This window comes from Cricetulus griseus, chromosome 9, assembly GCF_003668045.3.
Source record: "Cricetulus griseus strain 17A/GY chromosome 9, alternate assembly CriGri-PICRH-1.0, whole genome shotgun sequence".
NCBI classification, from domain to species: Eukaryota; Metazoa; Chordata; class Mammalia; order Rodentia; family Cricetidae; genus Cricetulus; species Cricetulus griseus.
This window is the reverse complement of record NC_048602.1, coordinates 14,079,869-14,106,041: the sequence shown is the minus strand read 5'-3', so window position 1 is coordinate 14,106,041 and position 26,173 is coordinate 14,079,869. Positions and strand designations below refer to the sequence as shown.

Below are 26,173 nucleotides of genomic sequence, written 5' to 3'. Positions count from 1 at the left end.
AGGCGCAGAGGAGAGGCAGAGCGCAGGGCAGAGGCAGAGGCAGAGGCAGAGGCAGAGGCAGAGGCAGAGGCAGAGGCAGAGGCAGAGGCAATCTCTGTGAGCTCGAGGCCTGCCTGGCCTCCAGAGCAAGTGCCAAATAGGCTCCAAAGCTACAAAGAGAAAAACCTGTCTCAAAAAACAAAAAAAAAAAACAAAAAAAAAGAAAAAGAAAAAAAAAACATAAAATGCCCCATAAATTTCTGGTTTTCAAGAAACAGAAATAATAATACACACTTATTGTTATCAGAGGTTGTATAACATACAGTCTAGGGAGCAGAGACCTGTAACCCTGCTTCTTGGGAAGAAGAGGCACGAAAATTGTAAGTTTGAGGGCAGGCTGTCTACAAAGTGACATTGAGGTCAACCAGGGATAAGTGGCCAAAACATTCCAAGCATAGCATTTCTTTAACCCCAACACTCAGGTGACAGAGACAGAGAGATTTGTGATCACCAGTTAAATTGAGCTACGTACATGCTGTGTTCAGGATGCAAAAATACAAAGATAGAGGGAGAAAGAGGGAAAGATTTCAGACAGAATGTCTTTACTTAGCCCTGGCTATACTGGAACTCCCTTTCTAAAACAAGTTCGCCCCAAACTCACAGCTCCATTGGCCTCCGTCTCCCAAGAACTGGGACTAAAGGAATGGCAGAATTCTTTTCAAATGGGCTGGGGATTAAAAAGACCAGGATGACCTGAAGGGGGAATGAAGGAACCGGCTTCCCTTTTGGCAGCCATAATGGTCGAACATGTGCTTCTATGACCTTGACCTAGACACTAGAAAGTCAGATGCCTGTCTCGTGACAGGGAGCCAATCGGAAGTTAGCTGGTGGCGCTATGCTTTACGACCCTGGGTGTGCTTTACGGACAAGCGCACGACAATGACGTAGAGAGCATAGCAACCACCCTGGGAGGGCCTATGGGCCATAACAACCAGTTGACCAATCAACACAGGGCAAGCCCTCCAAGCCTGGAGGCACACCAATCGTGAGCCTGTGCGTACCCCTAGACACTCCCCTTACGCTGCCCTATAAAGATCTATGCGCAGCAGCTTCAAGCCGTCTTTTTCTAGCCGTCTGCCATGGCGGGTGGGTGAAAGACCCGAGCTAACATGGGGTTAGCTCGTAAAACTACAATAAAGCCTCATGCAGTTTGCATCAAGCTTTCGCCTCCATTCTGTGTTTGGGGTGGCCGCCGTCCTGGGCTAAGATTCTGGAAGCCTCAGCTTTCTGAGGGTCTTACATTTGGGGGCTCGTCCGGGATTTGCGACCACCCCTCACCTGAGTGGAGTCGATCTTGGAGGTAAGTGGGTACCCTGTATTGTCTGTGTCTTTGTGTTTTTGTGCCGGCTGAAATCTGGTTCTGTGCTTTGCAGTCGCTCGTGTCTCGGGAAGAGACAAGAGCTCTGGTCTCGGGAGGAGACAGAGTGTGATCAGTAGACGTGCTTGGGAGATCACCGACTGCCACCCTGGAAGACGTTCCAGGAAGTCTGTGGGAACCTCAGGGACGCTTGGGAGATTCCCGTCTGGGAGCCGGTGAGGGTACGGTAGTTCTCCTGGATTGGGGAAGTTATCCGTCCTCCCGGCCGTCTGTATTTCTGGAATGGTTTTGTCTGTCTAGGTGGAGACAGACATCTGATAGTTTTTGTCTGTGTCTTGGGTGTTGTTTTGTCTTATCTGTGACTTTGATGATGGGACTGACTGTAACCAACCCCCCTCAGTCTGACTTTTGACCACTGGATGGACGTTAAGGACCATAGTTAGTCAGTTAAAGTTACAGCACCCTCTTTCGTTGAGTCATGTGGCGCCACACTAGGTAACTTTATCTTCCAGTCTTTGTTTCTGTATGGTTTCTGTACAAGAATTGTTTAGGGCAGAGGTTCGGATGACAGCTTCTGCAGTCTGTAGGAGCGGGACTTGGTAGGACCAAGTTGCTTGGTCCATCTGTAAGGGGACCCAAGCGGGTCGCCCAATTTGTAGGACAGGGGCTTGCTGGGAGCAAGTCGCCTGGTCCGTCTGTAAGGGGACCCAAATGGGTCGCCCAATCTGTAAGGACAGGGACTTGGTGGGAGCAAGTTGCCTGCTCCATCTCTAAGGGGATCCAAGCGGGTCGTCCAATCTGTAAAAGAGGTACTTGTTGGAATCAAGTCATCTAAAATTCCGAATAGGACCCTAGTCTGTGTTACTGTACTGTCTGTCCATGTTTCACATTTGTGTTATATGTTTCTTAAGCATCTCTTTCTGTCCCTGCTCTCCCTATGCACGTGGCATGCATGGGTCAGGGGGTCAGGGGTCTTTTCTTGATTCTCTGAGCACGTGGGGCCACCTCAACTATGATCGGCAGATGCACCCGGAGGACAGACTGCCACTCTGAGGACACCCAGGACCCAGGAGGTATGGACTCGGGCCAAGGACACTTGGACCCGCCTCAGTTAGCCGCCGAGTTCTGCCGCCGTCTTCCCAGCGCCATTGCCTTATGAGCAGCATGGGCGGATTGGGTTGGCATCTGTTCTTTCCTGTCTATTACCCGTCTTTCTGTGCTCCACACAAAACCAGTTTTCAAATGTTTGTTTTTAAAATGTTCTGTTTCCTGGTTTAGCCAGCACATGGCCAACTGGTCACATGACTTGACTGGTCGCCATTTTGCTAAAGTTACTTAAAGAGCTTCAATTTAGAATTATTCTTAAGCAAAGCCTGACAATGTAAAGTTCTTGTTTTATAAAAGATGCTAATCTGTTACAGTTTGTGTTTTCAGAAGTTAAATTTAGGATGTTGGTAGCACACACCTTTAAGCTCAGGGTGGAGATGACACACGCCTTAAGTTTAGACAGAAATAAGACATTACCTAGCCACCTATATGCTTAATGTGTGCTTAAGAAAAGTAACTAAAACAGACAAACAGACCTCTAATGCTTCAGAGATCTTCAGAATATGGCATTTAAATTGTTATCTTTAAAGTTTATAATGTCAGACAGACCGCCAGATCCGGACAGTGACCCAAAGTCTCCAAAGAAGATTACGAGGCACCTCAGTTCCTGCACCTGGACCAGTGAGAGAGATGCTCAGATGTGATACCTGCCGCCTGCCAGAACCTGGCCGAGACTGTGGACAAAGCTGCTGGACACTGGAAAATTGATTGCACCCCTTTGCCTAGACAAAACAAGGTCAGTCTTTTCCATGTCCCTCTTCCACAGAGAGGAAAAAAACTCTCACAGTATAGGCCTGGCGAAGATTGCTGTTCTTTGAGACAGCTGCCTCCAACGGTAATGGAGAAACTTGGGTTTGGCTAACTGTATATGGACTTGCTTCTAACTGGCTTCTGTCACTTTTTAGTAGATTCGGACAAAATATACCCTTCTCAGATCTCTGAAATATTACTGGTTGTCAGCTTGACAGCATCAGACAGTCAGGTCCACTATAGACTAGTCAGTATGTTAGCTGATAAAGTAGTGACTATCTACTGTTCAGGCACAAGTTCAAAGTTTTTAAGTTTATTTTGGTTGTCATCTAAGTACAAACTTAAAGGGCTTTTCATCAGGCCAAAGGCACCTATGTCCAATCCATACCTGGCACTCTGGACAGAAGAAAAATATACATACTTATAGCCCAAATCTGTAGTTTTTGCTAAGTATGTTCCTGCTGTTTAAACAGATATCCAGATATCTGCTTTTTCTGCACTATGGGCTTCAGTAAATAAGTTTTAACCTCTGTTCCTAGTTTAAACATGTCTTAAACAGGTTTCTGCTTCTGGCTGACATCTGAGTATCAGTTGCTAACTACAGGCTGTTCTAAGTAGACTGCGAGCCCTAGACTTGCTGTGGATATGAACCAGTCCAGCTGATATGGACACCCCCTGTCTCTGCAACAGTGTCTGCTAACCAGAAGCCCCTGATAAATTCCCCATTGCCTAAATTCCTTTTTGCTTTTGACTAGCATTTCAACCTTCTGGGGTCCCTAACTTCGTCCCAAAGTCAGCAGGAAGCAGTTTGGAAAAGAATTTCGCTGTCCATTTTCCCGGGTTAAAATGCTAAGTCAAAAGGAACTCCCTTACATGGGGATGCCAATATCTATCACTCCCTGATGGGGGCGCTAGAGAGACAGCAATTCCATGATTGGAATTTCCAAAAAAGAAAATGGGGGAATGAAGGGGGAATGAAGGAACCGGCTTCCCTTTTGGCAGCCATAATGGTCGAACATGTGCTTCTATGACCTTGACCTAGACACTAGAAAGTCAGATGCCTGTCTCGTGACAGGGAGCCAATCGGAAGTTAGCTGGTGGCGCTATGCTTTACGACCCTGGGTGTGCTTTACGGACAAGCGCACGACAATGACGTAGAGAGCATAGCAACCACCCTGGGAGGGCCTATGGGCCATAACAACCAGTTGACCAATCAACACAGGGCAAGCCCTCCAAGCCTGGAGGCACACCAATCGTGAGCCTGTGCGTACCCCTAGACACTCCCCTTACGCTGCCCTATAAAGATCTATGCGCAGCAGCTTCAAGCCGTCTTTTTCTAGCCGTCTGCCATGGCGGGTGGGTGAAAGACCCGAGCTAACATGGGGTTAGCTCGTAAAACTACAATAAAGCCTCATGCAGTTTGCATCAAGCTTTCGCCTCCATTCTGTGTTTGGGGTGGCCGCCGTCCTGGGCTAAGATTCTGGAAGCCTCAGCTTTCTGAGGGTCTTACAGACCTAGCTCAGGCACAAATTCTGTTATTAAAGTTGCCAACTACCACACTCAGCTTAAGATTTTTTATTTTTTAATCAGAGTATCACTTCCCTTTATGTTTATGTTTTTGTGTGTCTGCCTCTTGTGTGTGGAGGCCCATAGCATAGAAAAGGTTTTTAGATGCCCTGGACACGGATAAACGGACATTTGTGGTATTCCTGACAAAACTACTAGGAATCAAATTACAAGCTTCACTGTCAACAAGCCCAATGCTCTTTGTTCTTTGCCTACGTCTGTTGCCAGTACATGTGCCTGTACAACACGGGCATGCTTAACACACTAGGAGACTGGATAATGGACTGAAATACCCATCAATTGGGGTGCCAGATGAATTGTTGTAAGCCATCTACTGGGAGCTTCGAATTGAAGTTCCCATCCATGGCAAACAAAGAATTTCTCTGACTCACTGACTTTTCTTCTGCACCACAGAATACAATCACAGACTTTGTTCCCTACTATGGTTTTTGTTTTGTTTCTATGTCAGGGTTTCTCCATTTAGTTTGAGCCTGTCCTGGCAGACACTCTATAGACTAAATAGTCCTTTTTCTGCCTCCAAGTATGGGGATTAATGGTGTGTCACCCACACCCATTCAACTCCCTGATATTTTTAAGTTGTGATGTCTTGAAATGCAAAGTAGTGCTGGGTGTTGGTGGTGCACACCTTTATTCCCAGCACTCGGGAGGCAGAGTCAGGCGGATCTCTGTGAGTTCGAGACCAGCTTGGTCTATAAGAGCTTGTTCCAGGACAGCCACCAAAAGACACAGAAACCCTGTCTCAAAAAACTAAAAACACAAACAAAAAAAGAAATGCAAAGTAATAAGATACACTTTAAACCTTACTCAAAATCATTTTATTTAATGACAATAATAACTGATGAGAAGTTAGTCCTGAAAACTTCACAGATGAAGCCTGGGCTACATAATACAACACTATATAGTTTCTTCTGATAAGCTGAGGCAGGATAGGGAACGTGCTGTCTCTTCAGGGCTCTCTTTGGTCTCATTGAGTATGCTGGCAAGAGAAGCTTCTGTTTCAGGGGCCATGTCCTTCAACACATCTGGGACAGTCCCATCTTCTTCCACATCTTCAGGAACTTCTACTGCATATCCTTTGTGAACTAATTCCAGCCCGATATCAAGTTTCTTCCCATTACTAGTATCATATAAATGGATTTTTAGCAAACTTGAGTTTCCAGTCTGGACACAGCTAGAGACCTTGGCCATCAATGGCTTCGGGACAGCACAATGAGTGAGTCTCACAAATTCATCTAGAGCTTCCTCTTTCCACTGTTCCCCTGAGGGGGCGATTTGTCCCAGACTGCATTCTATTGCTTGAAAGGGAAGGCTCAGGAAGTCACTCCTGAGAGCCCTGAGTTCCTTCAGTGGGCAATCTCCATTATTTCCCCAGTCCACAAAATAGACTTCCCACTTCCCATATTCCAGGGTACCAAGAATCTTGGCTCGATACCAGGAACCATCTGCAGAATAACGTGCTGCTACAATGTCTCCTACCTGCACAGTCAAGTCTTCAGACAGACTATTTTCATAGTGCTGGTTCATATCAATGAGAAGTTGATCAACTGGTGGCTGTGGTAGCCAATGATTTGGACCCAGAAGTGGGTAGGGTGTTCATAAGTAGAAATGTAGATGTCTAGACACTAATCCATATGGAAACTGAAGTCAGGACTGGGAACATTAATCATGGACATCTCTGGATTGTTCTGGGCACCAAAATTCTCAAGGCTGTCATTCCAAGGTTCCTCCTCCCAGAAACTTTCTTCTGTTCCTGCATCTACCATATCACCAACACATATGCAGAGAAGAACCTCATTGGGTATATCTGGCATCGAGGGATCAGTTCATAAAGCTTCTTCACCAGTTCCATCTGGCTCTATCGTTGAGAGTTCCAGAACAGCCAGGCCTAAACTAACAAACCCTAAATCATAAAACAAAGAATAAAATTAATTAAAAATTTAAATTGTGTATTGCTCCAGGTCTTCAATCCCATCATTCAGGATGCAGAGGCAGGAAGATATCTGTGAAATCATGAACAACCTCATGTAAATAGAGAGCTCTAAGACAGCAAGGAGAGTATATGATGGCCTGTCACTGAAAACAAAGAAACAAATAAATAAAAAATCCTTCAACATATGTAGCCATCAGATCAATGCATATTAAAATCACTTTGAGACTTTTAACTTTCTCAGAAATGCTGAAAAACATGCAATCAACAATAGGTCATGCTTGTGACCATGTGGGAAAAATGATTGCTTATTCATTGCAGTTGGGAGTAAAAATGGTACAGCCACCCTCACCCACCCCTCAACCTACAGCCTTTCCCTACCCAACACAACCTATACCACTTGTTCAGGACCGATGTCTTCAGGACTGTGGATGAAGCCAGTCGTACATTCCAATGGTCCGTTTCTGAGTGGAGGTGTGTGGACTAGGGAAGTTTAATTACCCAATGATGCTAATGATGAGACAGGAAACACCATATCATCTCAGGAGGGCTCCCAGCTGATGCTGAGCCGCCCCAGTTTATTGAGAGGTCCATTTACATAGTCCTCTAAGGGCAGGGGCAAGATCAGGAAGCATTTGTCACAATGCATATCACTAACATCAAGGGATTCTGTTGCCTAAACAACTCTTGGTCAAGCAGGCAGAGTCTTGAGCCCAGGTATGGGCCTACTCAAGGCTTAAGTTACAGAGTTGCAAATTAGGAGGCATATCACCTTTGGATACAGTAAACAGTTACAGCCTAGTGATAATTAACAACACAATGGTGACTTAGAGCTTCCTGGCACCACCACTGTTTATGTCAGCCAGGGCCTGGAACCCAGAATATTCCATAACAGGGATATTCGGTCCCCCACAGGAGGGTATCAAGGCTGTCAGTGCTAAAAGCCATTCAAAGCAATGAACTGAGCTTAAGGAGCCATTAGAGAAAATATGGAAAATGAGAGTGTTGCCAGGAATGCAGATAGTGGAGGGAAAAATCATGGGCAGTCAGTGGGAAATAGACTCCTTGAAAAATTTGGCCAGTGGTCGTGTGGTGGTTGAATGACCATGGTCCACAAGAGCTTACATATTTGAATGCTTGGTGTCCAAATACTGGAATTGGTTAAGACATATTAGGGGTGTGGCGTTCCTAGTGGGAATTTGTCACGAGACATTGTCACATGCCAGGTCCAGTGTCCTTTTCTGCTTGCCTGAAGAGCAGGAAGAAATCTCTCAGATCTATGTTTGCCTATAGCCATCATTCCTGACATGAATCCTGTAAAAAATGTAAGTGAGCCTTCATTAAAAGTCAACCATGGTAACATTTGCCTTGATCATGGTGTCTCTTCAAAGTAGTAAATCTGTAAAATATTATCTGTGCTAATTTGGGAAAAGTTGTGTGTGTTCTGCCACATGCTAGGAAAGTGAGAGAGGCTGAATAGAAAGCAATGAGTTCATTCATTTCAGAAAACATTTAGTCAGTCACACATTTACTACTGATGAATCATGTAGGTCCATGTGGAAAGGAACAACAACTGAGACCAAAAGGAAAGAAAAGTGTGTTTTGGAGAGGGAAATAAATAGTTGTAGAAGGAAATAGCAAATACAGAGAGATACACAAAGTGAACAACAGTATTGAGTATACATCGGAGACGCTGTATCAATGATTTCTAACTGCAAAAGAGGGTAGACAAGTTGGTCATAGTGGCTAATACATTCCTCTCAGCACCCAGGTAGACTTAGTTGGCTGTCACATGCTGAAACAGAGCCAGAAAAATTCAAGAAATCTAGTGCCAGTAAAGCGAAGGTACCAGCTCCTCTTTGTAAGCACAGGAAATGTGCACTAATGGTAAGAGTCCACTGAGCTAAGTTTTCACCTTATTGTTTCTGCTCTGTTCCAAGTGGGAAAGATTCTATTCAGAGCCAGAAAAAAATGTGGAGATACGAATTCTGTGCTGCTTTTCTTTGAAATGAGAAAGATGCACAATTCTAAGATCAGGGATTCTTCCTTTGTGTTTTCAGTTCAGTATCACTGCAGTCATCTATACATGGCAGTCAGAGCAGTAGTGAGACCATGAGAGTTCATTGCACTAAGAATGAGCATGAAAACTGGGTTGCATTCCTAGATAAAAGCTGTTGAGATCCTCAAGTTATAAGCCATTTGCTATGGAGAGCTGCATGTAGGGAGTACATTTGTGCAAGAGGCAGGTATAGAATAATCTCATCTAATCCTTTTGAAACTGAAACCCAAGGTTGTGAAACAAAGCTGTAGGATTTGATGTATTCTGGGTTTCAGGTTTGCTTTTGTCCAATCTTTCCTCACTGTGGTCCTGTCCTCTCCTGTAGTCAAGGAATGTATATTCTATGCCATTGAAATTTGCAATGATATAGTTTGCTTGTAGATTACACAAGATGTCACAGTCAAGGGAGTACCATGCTATCTCGACTAAATATTGTATTGATAATAACCTAAAAAAGTGTGTTTTTAAAGGAAAGTTTGTAATTGTGCACATTTAACCTGTGAGACATCTGTGATAAGTGATATAAGCTTCAGTAATATTTCCTTCAGAGATATGTGTGACCTAGTATTTGGGACAAGGATGTTGATAATTGAGATTTCATCTTCATGAATTTTTCATATGATGAATATGAAGTGTATTTCTCTATCTCTTTTGATGTTAATCTGAAGCCCATTTTGTTATATGTTAGGATATCAATAGCATTTAGTTTCTTAGGTCCATTTGATTGTAAAGTCATTTCCCAACCTTTTATTGTGCAGTATTTTGACATTGAGTTGTGTTTCTTGTGTGCATAGAAGGTCAGCTCTGGTTTTTGTTTCCATTTTTTTAGCCTGTGTCTTTTTATAGGTGATTTGAGTCCATTGATAATAAGAGATACTATTATCCAGTGATTGTTAATTCTAGTTGTTTTTTTGGTTTTGTTGTTGTTTGTCATGTTGTATGTGTGTTTCCATTCTCTGGGATTTTCTGGTGTGTGTTAATCCATTGCCTTTCCCCACCTGAGTGGAGCTATTTTCATTGACTTGGAGTTTTCCTTCTTGTATTTTCTGTAGGGATTCATTTGTGTCTATGTATTGATATTGTTTAAATCTGGTTTTGTCATGGAATATTTTGTTTTCTCTCTCTATGGTGAAAAAAAGATTTTGTGGGCATAGCAGCCTGGGCTGTTATCCATGGTCTCTTAGTGTCTTCAAAATATCTGTTGAATATCTTTTACTTTCACTCCACTGAGAATTCTGTTGTTATACTGATACATCTGTCATTATTTGTTTATTGACCTCTTTCATTTGCAGATCTTAACATATTTTCTTTATTCTGTGTTTTGACAGTTTTGGATATTATATTTTGAGAGTAATTTTCTTTGGTCCTGTGTAGTTTTTTAGGCATGTCCTTCTTCAGGTCAGAAAATGTTTATGTTTTGATTTTGTGGAATATACTTTCTGTGCCTTAGAGCTGGTATTCCTCTCCTCCTTCTATCCCTATTATTCTTAGGTTTGGTCTTTTCATGTTGTCCCAAAATTCCTGAAAGTTTCATAAGACTCCTCTAATCATAACATTTCCTTTGACTGATGAATTTATTTCCTCGATTGTATCTTCTCTCTTCTCTCATTGCATTCTTTCAGGTATGTTTGCATCTGTAGTCTCTGTTCTTTTATCTGATTTTTCATTACCAGATTTCCCTCAGTTTGTGTTTTCTTTATTGGCTGTATTTCAATTTTCTAGAATTGAAATGTTTCATTCAAGTGTTTGATTGTTTTCCTTGCCTTTCTTGAAGGAACTTACTGATTTCTTCCAATTTTTGCTTGTATTTCCCATGATTTCTTTCAGGGAATTTTTCATTTCTTCTTTGAGGGCCTCTATCCTCTTCATAAAGTTATTTTTATGGTTGTTTTCATCTGCTTCAACTGCATTAGGATGACCAGGTTGCACTGCTATTGAACCATTTGCTCTTTGTGTTTTCAAGGTGTACTTACACTGACATCTACCCATCTGGGTTTAGGGGAATATAGATACAGCTGCTGATCCTTCTTCAAATTGGTCCCGGTGACACAGTGCCTCATGGAACCACTGCTGACTGGCTACTCTTCCTCCAAAAGATATAGGTGGATCCTCTGCATACCAGATGCTTGTTTGTGATGAGTGGGGGAGATGGACAGAATGCGCACTGGTATCTAGAGCCTAGAGCAAGGGGCTTTCCAACTGGAACACCTCTTTCATCCCTCTTGTTCCAATTGGTACCGGTATTGCCAGTGCCAATGGGAGCCTACACTGAATGACTGCTGGGGCTCTTCCTCCAATCAATGAAGATAACATACATAATTTTAATTCCCAATGAGTCCAATGAGGTCACATGCAGTCAAATGTTACCACCCGGGTTGGGTCTCTAGAACACACATACAAGAAGGAACAGTTCATACTTTTAAGTTGTCTTCTGAGTGTCATATGTACATCATGGCACAAATGTATACAAGTAGTAAAAACACATTTAGAAAGTTGAAATTAACACCGCAAGGATAGGAAATAACCAAAATAGTGATAACATAAAAAATGATTTGATATTATTTCATTGTAAAATTGCGAGAATTGTGGCTGTTCAACTCTTACTCAAAGATAAGCCATTTAAAACATATCTCAGCTGGACATAGTGGCACATGCCTGTAATCTTGGCACTTGGGAGACAGAGCCATGTTGATGTCTCTGACATGAGGCCAACATGGTCCAAACTGAGTTCTACAATAGGCATGTCTATCAGAGTAATACTGTCTTTCCTCCCCCCAAAAAACATGTTTCAAATTATGGAGATTTTCCTAATATAATCTGGCTGTTACAATTACTCTTTACAAAACCTTTCAATATCAGAAGAATGGTGTTAAAATTGACAGGAAGAAGAAATGTGAAAAGTCCATTCACACAAGGCTAAAATTAATCCCTTCAACAACAATTTAGCAGGGACTCTCATTACATTCAAGTGATAGACCACAGAAAGGGGTAAAGAGTCATATTCATCTTTGCAAAATGATGACATATGTGGGAGCTGGAGTTTGGGCTTTTCAGTACTACTCATGTTGGGTACCAAATTTGGTGTCCTAGCTCCCTTATCACTTTGCTGAGAACAATATGTCATTAAAAGAGCCAAACTATACTAATGCAGAAATTTCTTAACATTTCAACCAATCTGAAGTACAAGAAATAGATCACAAACATAGTTTTATGAAGATGATAGTGTCTTGTAGGAATTTAGCAGAGTTAAAATATCCACAGTAGATATTAATGAACAGCAGTTTTTTACAAGTACTTTGACCTTGAAGAATCCTTGTCGAAAACAGTGATTGTTTCCCATGATTTGTAGACTTGTATTACTGAGGAGGCATTACAGCCACACTATGGCAGGTGTGCATGAAGCATCCTGTATTATTTTGTATTGCAAGTGATACAAAATAAGGGACTAAAGTCATGAGAGCATGTGATGCATGTAAGACATGTAAATTAGTTTAGGGACCTTGGTATGAGGAAATACTTTGTGTAACTATCATTCCATTTGCCTTTGTATGGCTGTTGGTGTTCAGTCAACAAAGGACTTATAAATTCATCCTAAAGTGCCTTCATTCTTCAATCGACCCATGATACATAGAACACCCCAACAACAGAGGGGTTAAAGAAGAAATGAATAAATTTCTTAAAGAAATCTAAGAAGGTCATACAAAACAATAAACCAGTAAAAAGGAAAAAAAAAACAGTCAAATACCTAAAAATGGAAATAGAATCAATAAAGAAAACAGAAACTTAAGGAAAACTGAAAATCAAAAATCTAAATAAGCAAAGACTAAACTCGGACCCAAGGATCACGAAAAGAATCCAAGAGATAGAAGACAGAATCTCAGGCATTTAATATTTGATAGAAGATATATCAGTCAGAGAATATGGTATATCTAAAAGAAGTGTCTCTTTAAAGAAAGATTTAACCATCACAGGCATCTTCAGACACAGAATGAACTCATAATGAGGAGGAAAATGGAGTTATATGTACATTTAATCTGTGAGGTGTAACGACCCCAAAGGGAAGTGTGCCTTACATGGCATCGATGCACCTTACTCTAGGGCCAAGCTAAAGTTGAATAGAAAATAACCATGTACTTTGCCCCCACCTTGGCTAGTAACAATTGCCTTGTTTGTGGTTGATTGTTTTTATGTTGGAGTTCAGGTATCCAGGTTGGGGTAACGACAGGTCTATATGTTAATTTCTCAATTTGTCTTTGTAGGATGGGTGTTTTGTTCCTTTGTTTCTCTTTAATCTCTGATCTTCTGTATGTTGTGGCATGATGTTCAGCAGTAGTTGGGACACAGCAATGAAAGGAGCTGGAAGACTGGATATAGAGTATAGAGAATCAAGAAATGAGAGGAATCCCTGGGAAGGTTGCCTACTTGGAGTTTGTGAGGAACTCTGGTAGAGCAGATACCTGTACTGGAGTTTGAGGCCAGGAAGAAGGAGAAGAAGGGGTATGTGATTGATGGTAGGGTAGGAAGCAATGAAAAATGGGGAAAGTCTGCAGGCAGGTGTCCCACCTGCAGTTTGGTGACTGAAGTTTTTCTAGTATTTTTGAGACATATGCCTAGACTCATTTCATAAAAGACATGACAAATGTTTCATTTACAACCTGCATAGGAAGTCCTTTCTATTGACAAGTGAGCCAAAGAAATGGGACAGAGAATGCTGAACTCAGTGCTCACAGTGTGGGTAATTCATTCCTGAAAGCCACATAACAGTCTCTTTTATGATCCGGACTGTATCAGAGATTTCCTCACTTTGATGTAACACACATGAATAATCCTTTCAACAATATATTTTAAATACCCTGGTTTAATCACAATATTGTTTGTTATGATAGTGTAGATGAAAAATTATTAGATTACTGTATGGGAACATAGAATTTGGGCTAATCAAATCAGTGTTGCAACAACATGAGTAAACTTATTAGGCTCTATCACATCAGCTCTCTAACTCTAGGTCAGTTTCCCTCTGTGGCTCAAAAGACCCTTTCACAGATGTAGCATATCACATAGCCTGCATAGCAGATATTTACATTAGGATTCCTGACATTAGCAAAATTAAATTGTGGAGTAGAAAGTAAATAATTTTATGGTTGGAGGTCACCACAAGAGGAGGGACTGTATTAAAGGGCCAAAGCTGTAGGAAAGTTAAAAACCAGTAATCTATAACTAACTGTTATATTTTTAATTTGATATGCTGACTGGTGAATCCCAAGCTGGTGATGTTGTTTTGTAATAATAGTAATATATACTACTTTTAGGATATGTAACCTGCTTGAAAGAAATGAATTTATGAGTCGTACTTAAGTTTTATAGCTGTCAGTAATTTCTATATGATCTGACACTGACCACAGACCCAATTTTGGAGCTATACACATAAAACTTATCCTATGTCTTTCTCTTAATCATGGAATATTTCTCCTAGAGTTGTAAGATAGAATGTACTTTTCATTCCTTGAATCATCTGTTGTTAGGTAATTATTTGCTTCAAAGAGGCCATAATTAAAACAACTCCCTAATGCTCCTTTGGGGACAGAAGTACATATGTGTAGGACTAATTTTAAATCTAATTTTCACTGTCAAGACTCATAGAAAAGACAGTCACTAGTGGCAAGTCAGTGCCAGATACCAGATTTACCAAACTATTTAGTCTTATGTTTCCAGTGGAACTGTAGTTGCAGATAGTTGTGTCCTCTCATGTGGGTGGTGGGAACCAACTGTGACCTCTTGAAGGATCCACAGTGCTGTTAACCAATAAGCAAAATCTTTCCAGCTCCTCTAATCTGCTGCCGATAAACAAAAATAGAACACAGTACACTGGATGTAGAAGGACCATGGGGCATTCTTTGAGGAAAGATGTAGCCACATTCCAAAGCTGACCAAAAAGAGACAGTTTATCTACTACAGGGCTGTAGGAGTGCGGAAACCTGAGTTCTCTGTATCCCAACCAATTTCATCATGAGCTAAAGATGCTGTATACGGAGTTCGATGTTTCCACGATTGACCTGCTGGGTTTTCTCTTGTCTTTTGTCATTTTTTTCCTTGCCATCCTCTAATTCTTTCATTGTGGAGTGGGAATGTTTATTCTTTGGCAATTTGTGAGTAATACATCACAGTCTCCGTTAAGGGTATTGCATAGTTTGGTCAGACTAAGTGTAGCTGTAGTTCTAGCTAGAGCAATAAGTCAAGAAAAGGGGATCAAGGGGATACAAATTGGAAAGTAATAAGTGAAACTTTCACTATTTGCAGATGATATGATAGCCTACATAAGTGACCTAAAAACACTACCAGGGAACTCCTACAGTTCATAAACACCTTCAGCAAAGTAGCAGGATACAAAATTAACTCAAAAAAATCAGTAGCCATCCTATATAAAGATGATAGATGCAGTGAGAAAGAAATTAGAGAAACATCATCCTTCACAATATCCACAAACAACAAAAAATATCTTGGAGTAACCCTAACCAAAAAAGTGAAAGACATATACAGTAAGAACTTTGAATATTTAAAGAAAGAAATTAAAGAAGATTCCAGAAAATGGAAAGACCTCCCATGCTCTTAGATAGGTAGGATATGCATAGTAAAAATGGCAATCTTGCCAAAAGCAATCTAAATTGCCATCCATGACTTCAAGTTCTATTATAGAGGCATAGTCCTGAAAAGATCTCGGTATTGGCACAAAAGTAGACAGATAGAACAATGGAATCAAATTGAAAACCCTGGTATTAACCCCCACAATACGAAAAAAAGATTTTTGACAAAGAAGCTAAATTTATACAATGGAACAAAGAAATCATCTTGAACAAATACTGCTTGAACAATTGCATTCGGGCATGCAGATGGTTGCAGATAGAATCATATTTATCACCATGCACAAAACTTAAGTCCACATGGCTCAAAGACCTCAACAAAAATCCAGGCACACTGAACCTTCTAAAGAGAAAGAGGTAGATAAGCTTGAACAAAATGTTACAGGAGTATGCTTCCTGATTATAACACCAGTAACAGAAACATTGAGATGTAAAACTAATAAATGGGACCTCCTCAACATGAGAAACTTCTGGAAGGCGAAGGACAGAGAAAGTAAGACAAAACGTCAGCCCCCAGATTGGGACAAGATGTTAACCAACACAACATTTGACAGAAGACTGATTTCTAAAATACACAATGAACTCTAGAAGCTAGCCACCAAAACATCAATCAATTAAATTAAATAGTGGCGTGCAGAACTAAATAGGGAATTCTCAGAAGAGGAATCTGAAATGGCTGAAAGACACTAAAGAAAGTGCTCAAAATCCTTTGCCATCAGAGAAATGCAACTCAAAACAACTCTGATATGCGATTTACACTAGCCAGAATAGCTGAAATAAAAAAAAAATGATAATCTATGATGGAGAGGATGTGGAGAAATAGGAACACTCCTCCATTGCTGGTGTTCAAACTTATAAGTCCACTTTGGAAATCAGTGGTTGCAGAGGAAAATGGGGATCAGTCTAACTCAAGATCCAGAAATTCCTCTCTAGGGAATATGCCCAAATAATGCACATTCATACAACAAGCTAATGTGTTCAACATGTTCATAACGACATTGGTTGTAATAGCCAGAACCTGGAAGCAACCTAGATGTCCCTCAACTGAAGAATGGCTAGAGAAAATATGGTACATTAACACAATGGAGAACTACTCAGTGGAAAAAAGCAAAGGAATCATGAGATTCACAGGCAAATGGATGGAACTAGAAGACACCATCCTGAGTGAGGTAATCCTGTCACAAAAAGACAAACATGGTATGTACTCACTCATATATGAATTTTAGACATATAACAAAGGATTACCAGCCTACAATCCTTTTCACCAAAGGAACTAGAAAACCTGAAGGACTCTAAGAGAAAAATGCATGGTCCCTGGAGAATTGGAAGGGCCAGGATCTCCTAAGCTAATTCAGAACATGAGGGTAGGGGAGAGGGAGCTCGCAGAATGTAAGGAGGAGAAGAGGAAAGGAGAGGAAGAAATGGTGGAGCAGAAAGTTTGAGTTGCAGAGGGGTGGAGGAAAGCAGGATCAGAGTTATCATAAGAGAGGGAGCCATTATAGGTCCAAGGAGAGATCTAGCAGTAGTGAGATTTCCATGGATCTACAAGGATGACACCAACTGACAATTTAGGCAATTGTGGAGAGGCTACCCTAAATGCCCTTCCCCTATCATGAGCTTGATGACTACTTTATATGCAATCCTAGAGCCTTCAACCAGTGGCTGATGGATCCACAGGCAGACATCACTGCTATACACTGAACTGAACTCTGGAACTCTGTTGCAGAGAGGGAGGAATGAAGATTACAGGGGTCTTGACCTGGGTGGTGAAACCCACAGAAACAGCTGGCCTGAACAACGAGAGCACATGGACCCCAGACTGCTGACTGGGAGGCCAGCACAGGACTGATCCAGAACCCTGAAGGTGGATGTCAATGAGGAGGCCTCGGGTCTCTATGGGGCCCTGGTAGTGGATCAGTATTATTTTCTTGTGTAAGAAGGGACTTTGAGAGCTCATTCCACATGAAGGGATGCTGTTTCAGCAAGGACACATGGGAGAGGGCTTGGCCCAGACCAGGATGATACGGTGGACTTTTGTGAGCCCCCATGGAGGGCCCTACCCTCCCTGGGGAGCAGAATGGGGATTGGGAGGGAGATGGGAGACTTGGAAGGAGGGGAGAGAGAGTGAGAAGTGATTGACATGTGAAGGAAGCTTGTTCCTAATTTGAACTAAAAAAAGGAAAATTCATAGCACTAAACCTCCATCCTAAAATTATGTTAAATTTGTTTTGAGCATTGTTCCCCAGGAATTGCCAACAAGATAAAGTGGTTTAAATTGAGGCAAACATTATGATCTGTCCCTTGGAAGTGGATAGCCTTGAAAAGGATTTAGGAATCTTAAAATCTCTTGGCTTTTCTGCATGCTGGGAGTTGAGGTTTGCCTGCCACCTTCCTACAAATACAGAGGTTGATGTCAATATGCTTGAGAAAACCACAATGCTGTGGCTGGCAACATCTCTGAAGTAGAGATGCTTCAGTCTTTGGAACACAGAAACATAGTTCAATCTTTTTCATGTCATTAACACACTGAAAAAGACTTATTTGGTCTTGGAGTATGTTGCAGGAAAGGATTTGGAGATGTTCCTCATGGATATGGCTTATCTCTAGGAGGAATAATCTATACTAATTTTCCAACAGCTAGTGTCAGTAGTGCACTACCTCCACCAAATACACATTGCACACCATGATATTTAAATGGAAAATATGCTTGTTGATGATGCAGGAAACATCAAACTTCAGTGACTTTGGAATGACAACTCAGCTAGCAGAGGGGCAAATTTTTGCAGGAGGTCTGTGGCACCTTGCTCTATATGGCTCCAGAGATCTTGGCCGGGAAAAACCATGATAACCTGGCAGGCGATTTGTGGAGCCTGGGAATTCTCCTATATGTACAGGTCACAGGATATTTTCCATATGTACAAACCACTACTCAGGCTGTGTGCAGGCTCATCAGTCACACAAAGTTAGCCATTCCCTGTCAGCTGTCAATAACCTGTCATACCATCATTGCACAATTATTACAGTCCCCCCAGGCTTAGGATAACAATACATGAAGTTCTGGAAAGAAGATGGCGGCACCACAAAAAAGAGCATGTAGAACCTCAAAGAAATCCTTCCCCGGATTATAGAGACTATGAAAACTATTGACTATACATGTGAAGAGGTTTCATCATCCCTGACACCAAGGAAACCATATAATAAATTAACAGCAACTTTAAATATTCTGTAACACAAATTGAGGTGTGATGACAGCCACGATCAAAAGGATACCATTGGTCAATCAGCAGTCCTGTTCGTGCTCTTCACCCACTTCTCCCCTGGAAGAGGAGGCCCAGTGAACCAGCCTTTCCAACAGTTGTAGAAAGGTGGGAAGAGTCTCTTTCAGGAGGAGGGTGTAGAAGGAAGGGGCAAGTGATGGTAAATCTATATCAAGCTCAAAAAATACTCCTGCCTGGAACTGAGGCCAAGATCAGATGAAACCATCCAAAAAGGAGGTGTCCTGATGGCTAATGTCATCAACAGTGCCACTGGGGACACTGCAGTCAACATGAATTCTCTGGACAGCCTTGAGGTCATCTCTCCTCATATGAATCATCCCAGAATGGATCACCCACCATGTTTCTGAACATGGATTTCTCCACAGATTCATGTGACACAACATGAATAATGACCAAGGCCAGTTTGGGCCCCCAACCTCTAGATACAGGCCATTCAAGGACTGGAACCTGGTGAGCAAGAAAATTTCCAAAATACTGAGGTCACTGTTCTTGTCTCTGGACCACAAAACAGTGAGACCTGGATCCTCATGAAAGCTACAATGAAAAGACTGGACAGTACAATGTATAAGAGACCCATTTGATTTAGCCACCTACATGTTATACTCCCTGAATTTTAACTATGTTTCTTTGAAAAATACCATTTTGTAAATGACAAATGTACCACCTCTGGGCACCGGCTTGCTATCTATCCCCTACAGACAAAGCCACACACAAATACACACACACACACACACACACACACACACACACACACACACACACACCATTCATGAACACAACTTGGTATCAGGGATTACTAGGTTTAGGTAAACCGCACCCATACTATCTCTACACAAAGACCACAAATACATGTATGTCTGTGTGGGTTCTTGCTAGGTATTCCATTCTAGCGTGTCAAACAACACCTCCCATCTGCTCACTCCTCTTCTCTCTCACACTTTCTCTACACATACACTCACAAACACACAGAGAAACCCTGTCTTGAAAAACCAAAAAAAAGATAGGTGAGAAGACCCAGTAGTGATGCCCTACCTTACAGAGAGAGTACCATATATACTTTGGTTTACTGTGCCTGCTAGGTAGCCTCTGTCTTCTAGTAATAGTATTGGAATCTTCATATCAGGTCCTGGTACATGAACATATTCCATCAAATTTAAGCCCACTTACATATAACTAATTAGCTGTTAGAACCTACAACATAACATCTACTTAACTTTATAGTTTCCATATTCATACAGGGCAAGTGTCTTGTTCTGCTATAATTTGCTCCCATTAAGGTCCACATACACATGGATGGCTAGGTGCTGGACCTTCACAAGAGTCCCTCTCATACATCCAAATGTATGGCACAATAAGGTAAATGATAGTTCCTACTGTATATCCCTTCCTCAAGAGCTGCAGCCCTCATAATCAGATAGGTACCAGCTCCTACTAGGTACCAACTTTCTTATAACAAAAACACATATAAAGATATGTAATTAACACACAGCATGCTAACTTATTTGTGATTTCTGTTGTCAAGAAGATAAACCTTTACTGCTTAAAAGGAAAGCATTTAATTGGATGGCTTAGAACATCAGATGTTTAGTCTAGTATCATCATGGCAAGACATGGTGGCATGAGGACAGACAAGTTGCTGAAGAAGGAGCTGAGAGTAGGTAAGTGCTACATCTTGATCCTGCAGACAACTGCAAGGAGCATAAGACACTGAGCATGCCTTGAGCACATATGTGACCTAAAAGGCCACATCCATAAATCACACTTCCTCCAACATGACCACACCTACTCCAACAAAGGCATGTGTCTGCTACTAATTGTGGTATTGAAGGCAATCCTAGGTTCATATACATAGATTAATGCAATGGAATCTACATGCCGTCATTCATGGATACGTCTGACATGCCTGGCCTCAATGGCTTTCCTTAGTTGGGGAGGGAGTATCATTAATGCCTTTTTATCTACAGGGAACACTGAAGCCACAAACATATAGCTGATTCCACCAATTTCTGATGCTTGCTGAGGCTGGAAACTGGCCCTCTTTTTATATTACCTAGTAACCACCTTTCTGTTTTCCATAGTTTTGTTCACTGCCTATACTTGGCTGTTCTGCCATTTACTCTGTAGATAGGGCTTGCTTAAATCTCAGAGTTCCACCAGCCTCTATTTACTGGAGTTGTCATTGAATGTGCACCCTTACAACAGGTTCTAAGCTTTAAATCCTATTAACCAGTTGAAACTTAACTGGGTGGGATCTTTCCCTGAGAGGACCACTCCCTTTATCCCATGTCTTAATATTTTTATCTCCTTAAATAGAGGATTTAACTCCAGTCCACTTTCTGGTGCTCTTGTTCTGCATGAATTCTACAACAAAAGTATCTTTCTTACTCAGATTGCTACTTTTCCTCATAAATTGTCATTACAGTTTTCATTAATATTGGCATGGAAGAGTCAATACTAGACTGTTTTGAGATTTCTTGTGCTAAAGGGATTACTGCAAAACTCCACAGGCTAGGCTCAGGAAGACTCCTCAGACAAGGGCAAACAGAAGCCATAGTCCTCACCAAAATATCACCAGAAACATCTGTAGGCCACATATTAACATTCTTCTCCTCTGAAAGCTCTTGATCTAGGCTGCCAAACAGATTGAATCAAACTCAGCTCCACTATCTTCTTGCTTCTACTAGTATGGTCCATAAGCAGCACTTGAATATTTCAAGTGCCTAGGTCGATATTCTTTCTTTTTATTTTAAAGTAGGATCTGCCTCTCAAATTAAGGTCAATAGTAGCCTGGAACTCATTGGCACAGGAAATATTTCTGAACACAACACCATTAGCACACATACCAAGATCAATAATTAGTAAAATGAACCTCATGAAACTGAGATTTATCCCAGCAAAGGACATAGTTATTCAGACAATTTGGAAGAGTATAGATTGGTACAAACATTTCACTAACTACACATCCAACGGAAGGATAATATTCACAATTTACAAAGAGAATTCTTTGTAACTATATATTAAAAAAAAACAATGTCCCTCCAAAAAAAATGAGGAACAAACTCTACTGAAAATTTTCAAGAGGAAACACAAATGAATGTGAAATACTGAAAGAAATGTTCTGCAATCCTGCATAATTAATGGACGCCCCAATCAGGTTGAGCACCTCATGTGGGCGGAATCATGATCCAGATGCAGTGCTGTGAGTCCATTGCCCCAAAACGACTCCATCTACAAGCTGCAGGAGAACATGGAGAAGCTGCTTCTGGGGAATCAGATGATGCCCCAAAAAGTGCAATTCCTGCCAGCCCCTGATATGGAGATGCTGAAGCTTCAAACCGCACTCCTTGCCCTGTTAGGAGACTCATTCTGTGGGGTGGGGTAGGGATGAAATAAAATGGTAATTTGGTGCTTCCTATAGGTTCCATACATACAAGTAGAGCTTGGAAAGTCTTGGAGAGTCCATCATCATGGGAAGATAGGTGGATGGCAGCCTGAAACTCACATGGCACATTCCACAATCCCTCCAAGACCTAACTAGACATAAAATCCCACTGATTCTGGGCAACAGCAAGATAGCCCAAGTAAATTCAAGTCATGCTCTAGTATTTCTGTTAAATAGAAAGCAAAACCTGTCAATTGATGGTGTCTTATGCCTTTAATCCCAGAATTCTTGAGGAAGAGGTACCCATATCTCTATGAGTTCAAGGTCAATTTGAATTTCCAAAAGAGCTCCAGGATAAGCAGAGCTGATAAACAGAAAACATCTCTCAAAAAACAAACAAACAAACAAACCAAAAACTGAAAAACAGAAAAAAATGAAAGGAATGAAAAAGAAAACAGGAAAAATCTAATGATTAATTACATTAAATATAATAGAATGTAAAACACATTGGGCAGAATAATATGCTGTGTAACACAATGCAGTTTTCCAATGTCATTAAGAATTGAATGCAAAGGGCTGGACATATGGCTCAGAGTTTAAGAGTACTGACAGCTCTTCCACTGGTCCTGAGTTCAACCACATGGTGGTTCACAACCATCTGTTATGAGATCAGGTGCCCTCTCCTGGTGTGCAGATATACATGGAAACAGAATGTTGTATACATAATAAATAAATGAAAACTGAAAAAACATGAACTGAGTGGAATCTGAAAGTCTCACATCTTCAAATTAACTCAGGATGCAGAGTTAGGGAGTGAAATAGTTCATAGTCTCAAGGACAAGCCCAATGATGGACTTCTGCCTTTGTGATGGTATTTTTTCCTGTCAAATTGAGTACATTTCTAATAAACTACATCCCAGTCATGAAAGGCACATGTGTAGAGATTAGTTTTGATTAATTTGCAGTGGATAAAGAGGAGGGAAATATCCCTTATTTGAGGAAATAGAGGTGTGAGGACACACACCTTTAATCTGGATCTTGAGGCCAGAAGACACACCTTTATTATGGCCATGCCTACTGCTGTATGACGATTTAAGCATGGGGAACAGGTGGCTTTTTGCTCATTTGCCACTTGCCCTTGCCTTGTAAGCAAGTGTATACCTTCACTGGAATTACAATCTGTTTCTTTGGTGTTCCAGCATATAGTGAAGATAAGGCAACAGACTGAAACTTTGGACTGAGAAACTCCTGCATTTTTGACTGCAGAAGGTAAATCACTACAATAAATTTTAGAATGGGAGTGGGGGATTGTATCATTGTCTAAGACACTCTGTTCCTATAGAGAACCCTGACTGATACAGTCACCCAGTCTCTATAACATGAAGTTCCCCAAATAAGCCAAAAACCCATGCTCAAAGCCTAACACTGTAGGACATTTCTCATTCAAACTATTGCAGGGGTTCAGGTCATAATATCTCAGGCTGTTGAGCACTTGGTTTCTAGTAGTTTCTGCTGTGTGGAAAGCCGTGGAATACATAGAAGTGAAGGAACTAATCAATTAGATTTAACACAAGGGGGTTGTTTCCCAGTTTCATGGTTTTCCATCCTGGGATTTATGTTTGGTTTTTCCTATTTAAATTTACGATGTCATTTTTGTTTTAGGGTTAATATATTCCTTATTTTCTGTTTCTTCATTCTTAAATATCTAATATTCAATTATGGATATTAAGTCTCCTATATCCTTTGGATTCTTTTTTCCTGTATTAAAACTTATTTATTTATATGTCACAGATGCCAAATTTGGTCATACCATTTCCATGCATGCCTGCTCTCTACTTCGATCATATTCTTAAGCCCTATTTCCCTCCTTCCAGCATATCATTGCATATGAAACTATGACTTTGACCATAGCTCAGTTGGCTGCTACCTCATGACCCAGAGAATACAAAATATGTCTAATTTCAATTGTGTATCTGTTGTTTTTATGGGAAACTATATATATTTCTAACTACATTCACTAGAACACAATGGTTTACCAGTCACTGTGCTCAATGTGGTATCTTCCCCAGACACTCCACCTTTGCCATGCTAATGCTCAGTTTGTTTACTTTGAAGTCCAATCATGTGCCTGGGTGAGGCTTTTATTATTGTGAATGAAAGGATCTGTAGTGACTTGCTGAGAAGGCTGTGAAGTATCAAGGTTTTTCACTAAAGACATTTTCACCTGTTTTTTTTTTTTGGCTTTTTCGAGACAGGATTTCTCTGTGTAGCTTTGGAGCCTATCTTGGCACTCACTCTGGAGACCAGGCTGGCCTGGATCTCACAGAGATCCTCCTGCCTCTGCCTCCTGAGTGCTGGGATTAAAGGCGTGTGACACCAATGCCCGGCTCACCTATGTATATTTAGGAATGGTGATTATAATTTATTTTCATGCTTATTTGCTTGCGGTCTCCAGGTAATACTGGCACAAGAATCAGTTTGGAGATATTAATTTCTTTTCCCTTTCAAGAAATATACTCTGTAACATTGGTGTTTGCCTTAGGGTTTCTATTGCTGCAACTAAACACCATGACCAAAAAGAAAGTTCAGAAGGAAAGGGTATTCAGCTTAGTCTTCCGAGATTTTTGTTTATCTATATAGAAAATCAGGACAGGAACTCAAACAGAGCAGGTTCTTTGATGCAGGAGCTGATGCAGAGGCCATGGAAGGGGACAGATTAATGGCATGATACTCTATTTTAGTGTAGAAACTAGGACAACAAGTCAAAGTAGATAGAACAACACTCACCTTACCTGGCCACTCCCCCATTGATTACTACTTGACAAAATTCCTAGGAGCTCTATCTCATGGAGGCATTTCCTCAAATGGGGTCCATTCCACTCTGAAGACTGTAGCTTGTATTAAGTTGACACACAAATGCCTCCAAAGTTTTGATAGATTTGGGGAATCCACTTGGCCTGGGATCTACCTTGTTTAGAGCCATTTTCTTGCCAGCCATTCTTGTTGACTATGACTCATATGTTTATGTGGTTTGCATTTATCTGAATTCAATATTCACACATGTATAGGAATTCCTTTCACACTTTCAAATTTCCTATGGATTTGATGGTTGAAACATCCCTGAAAAAGCCTCTAGGTTCCAATTTGATTAGGACTTCTCCTTACTTTTCCTATTATTATTTTCATATCCTGTGTCTATTGATCTGTTTGGGTCAAGGTTTTATATTTTGATGCATTCTTGATAATGACCTCGTCAATGTTTTGTTGTCTTTTTCATGTTCATAACAGTGATTCCAGCTTTGATCTTTGAAATGAATTCTCCTATAGTGCTTTGTGGTTGGGTTCTTCTTCTATTTGCATATCATTGAAGTGTGTCAATAAGTTTTTTGGGCTCTCTCTGATTACATAATAAAGAATTGATAGCACTAAATGCCCATCCTAAATTACTTTAATTTTTGTTTCCCTCATTGTTTTCTCCAGGAATTGCCCACAAGATAAAGTGGTTGAAATTGTGGCAAATATCATGGCCAGCCCCATGGAAGAGGACATCCTTGAAATTGATGTTAGAATCTTTAAATCTCTAGGCTGTGGTTCATTTGGGGAGGTGAAGCTTGCCTGCTACCTTTCTACAAATACAATGGTTGCTGTCAAGGTGCTAGAGAAGACGCACAATACTGTGCATGACATCATCTCTAAAGTAGAGATCCTTCAGGCTTTGGAACACAGAAATATAGTTCGATTTTTCCATGTCATGGACACACTAAAATTGACTTATGTGGTCATGGAATATGTTGCAGGAAAAGATCTGGCAATGATGATAAGGGACACAGGCTACCTAAATGAGAAGAAGGCTAGACCAATATTCCTATAGGTTGTGTCAGCAGTGCACTTTCTACACAAAAGACACATTGCCACATCGTGATATTAAATTGGAGAATATCCTTATTGACAGAGCTGGAGACATCAAGCTTTGTGACTTTGGAATGGCAATTCAGCTCAAGGAGAGGCAGATGTTGAAGAGGGTTTGTGGCTCTTTGTTGTATATGGCTCCAGAGATCTTGGCTAGGAATACATATGATGGGCTGGCA

At 41.0% G+C, this 26,173-nt stretch overlaps 1 pseudogene; it reads right to left on the bottom strand.

The window, feature by feature from the left end:
* Positions 1 to 5,597: 5,597 nt before the first annotated feature.
* On the bottom strand, positions 5,598 to 6,612 carry LOC113837899 (annotated as a pseudogene).
* Between the last annotated feature and the right edge of the window lie 19,561 nt (positions 6,613 to 26,173).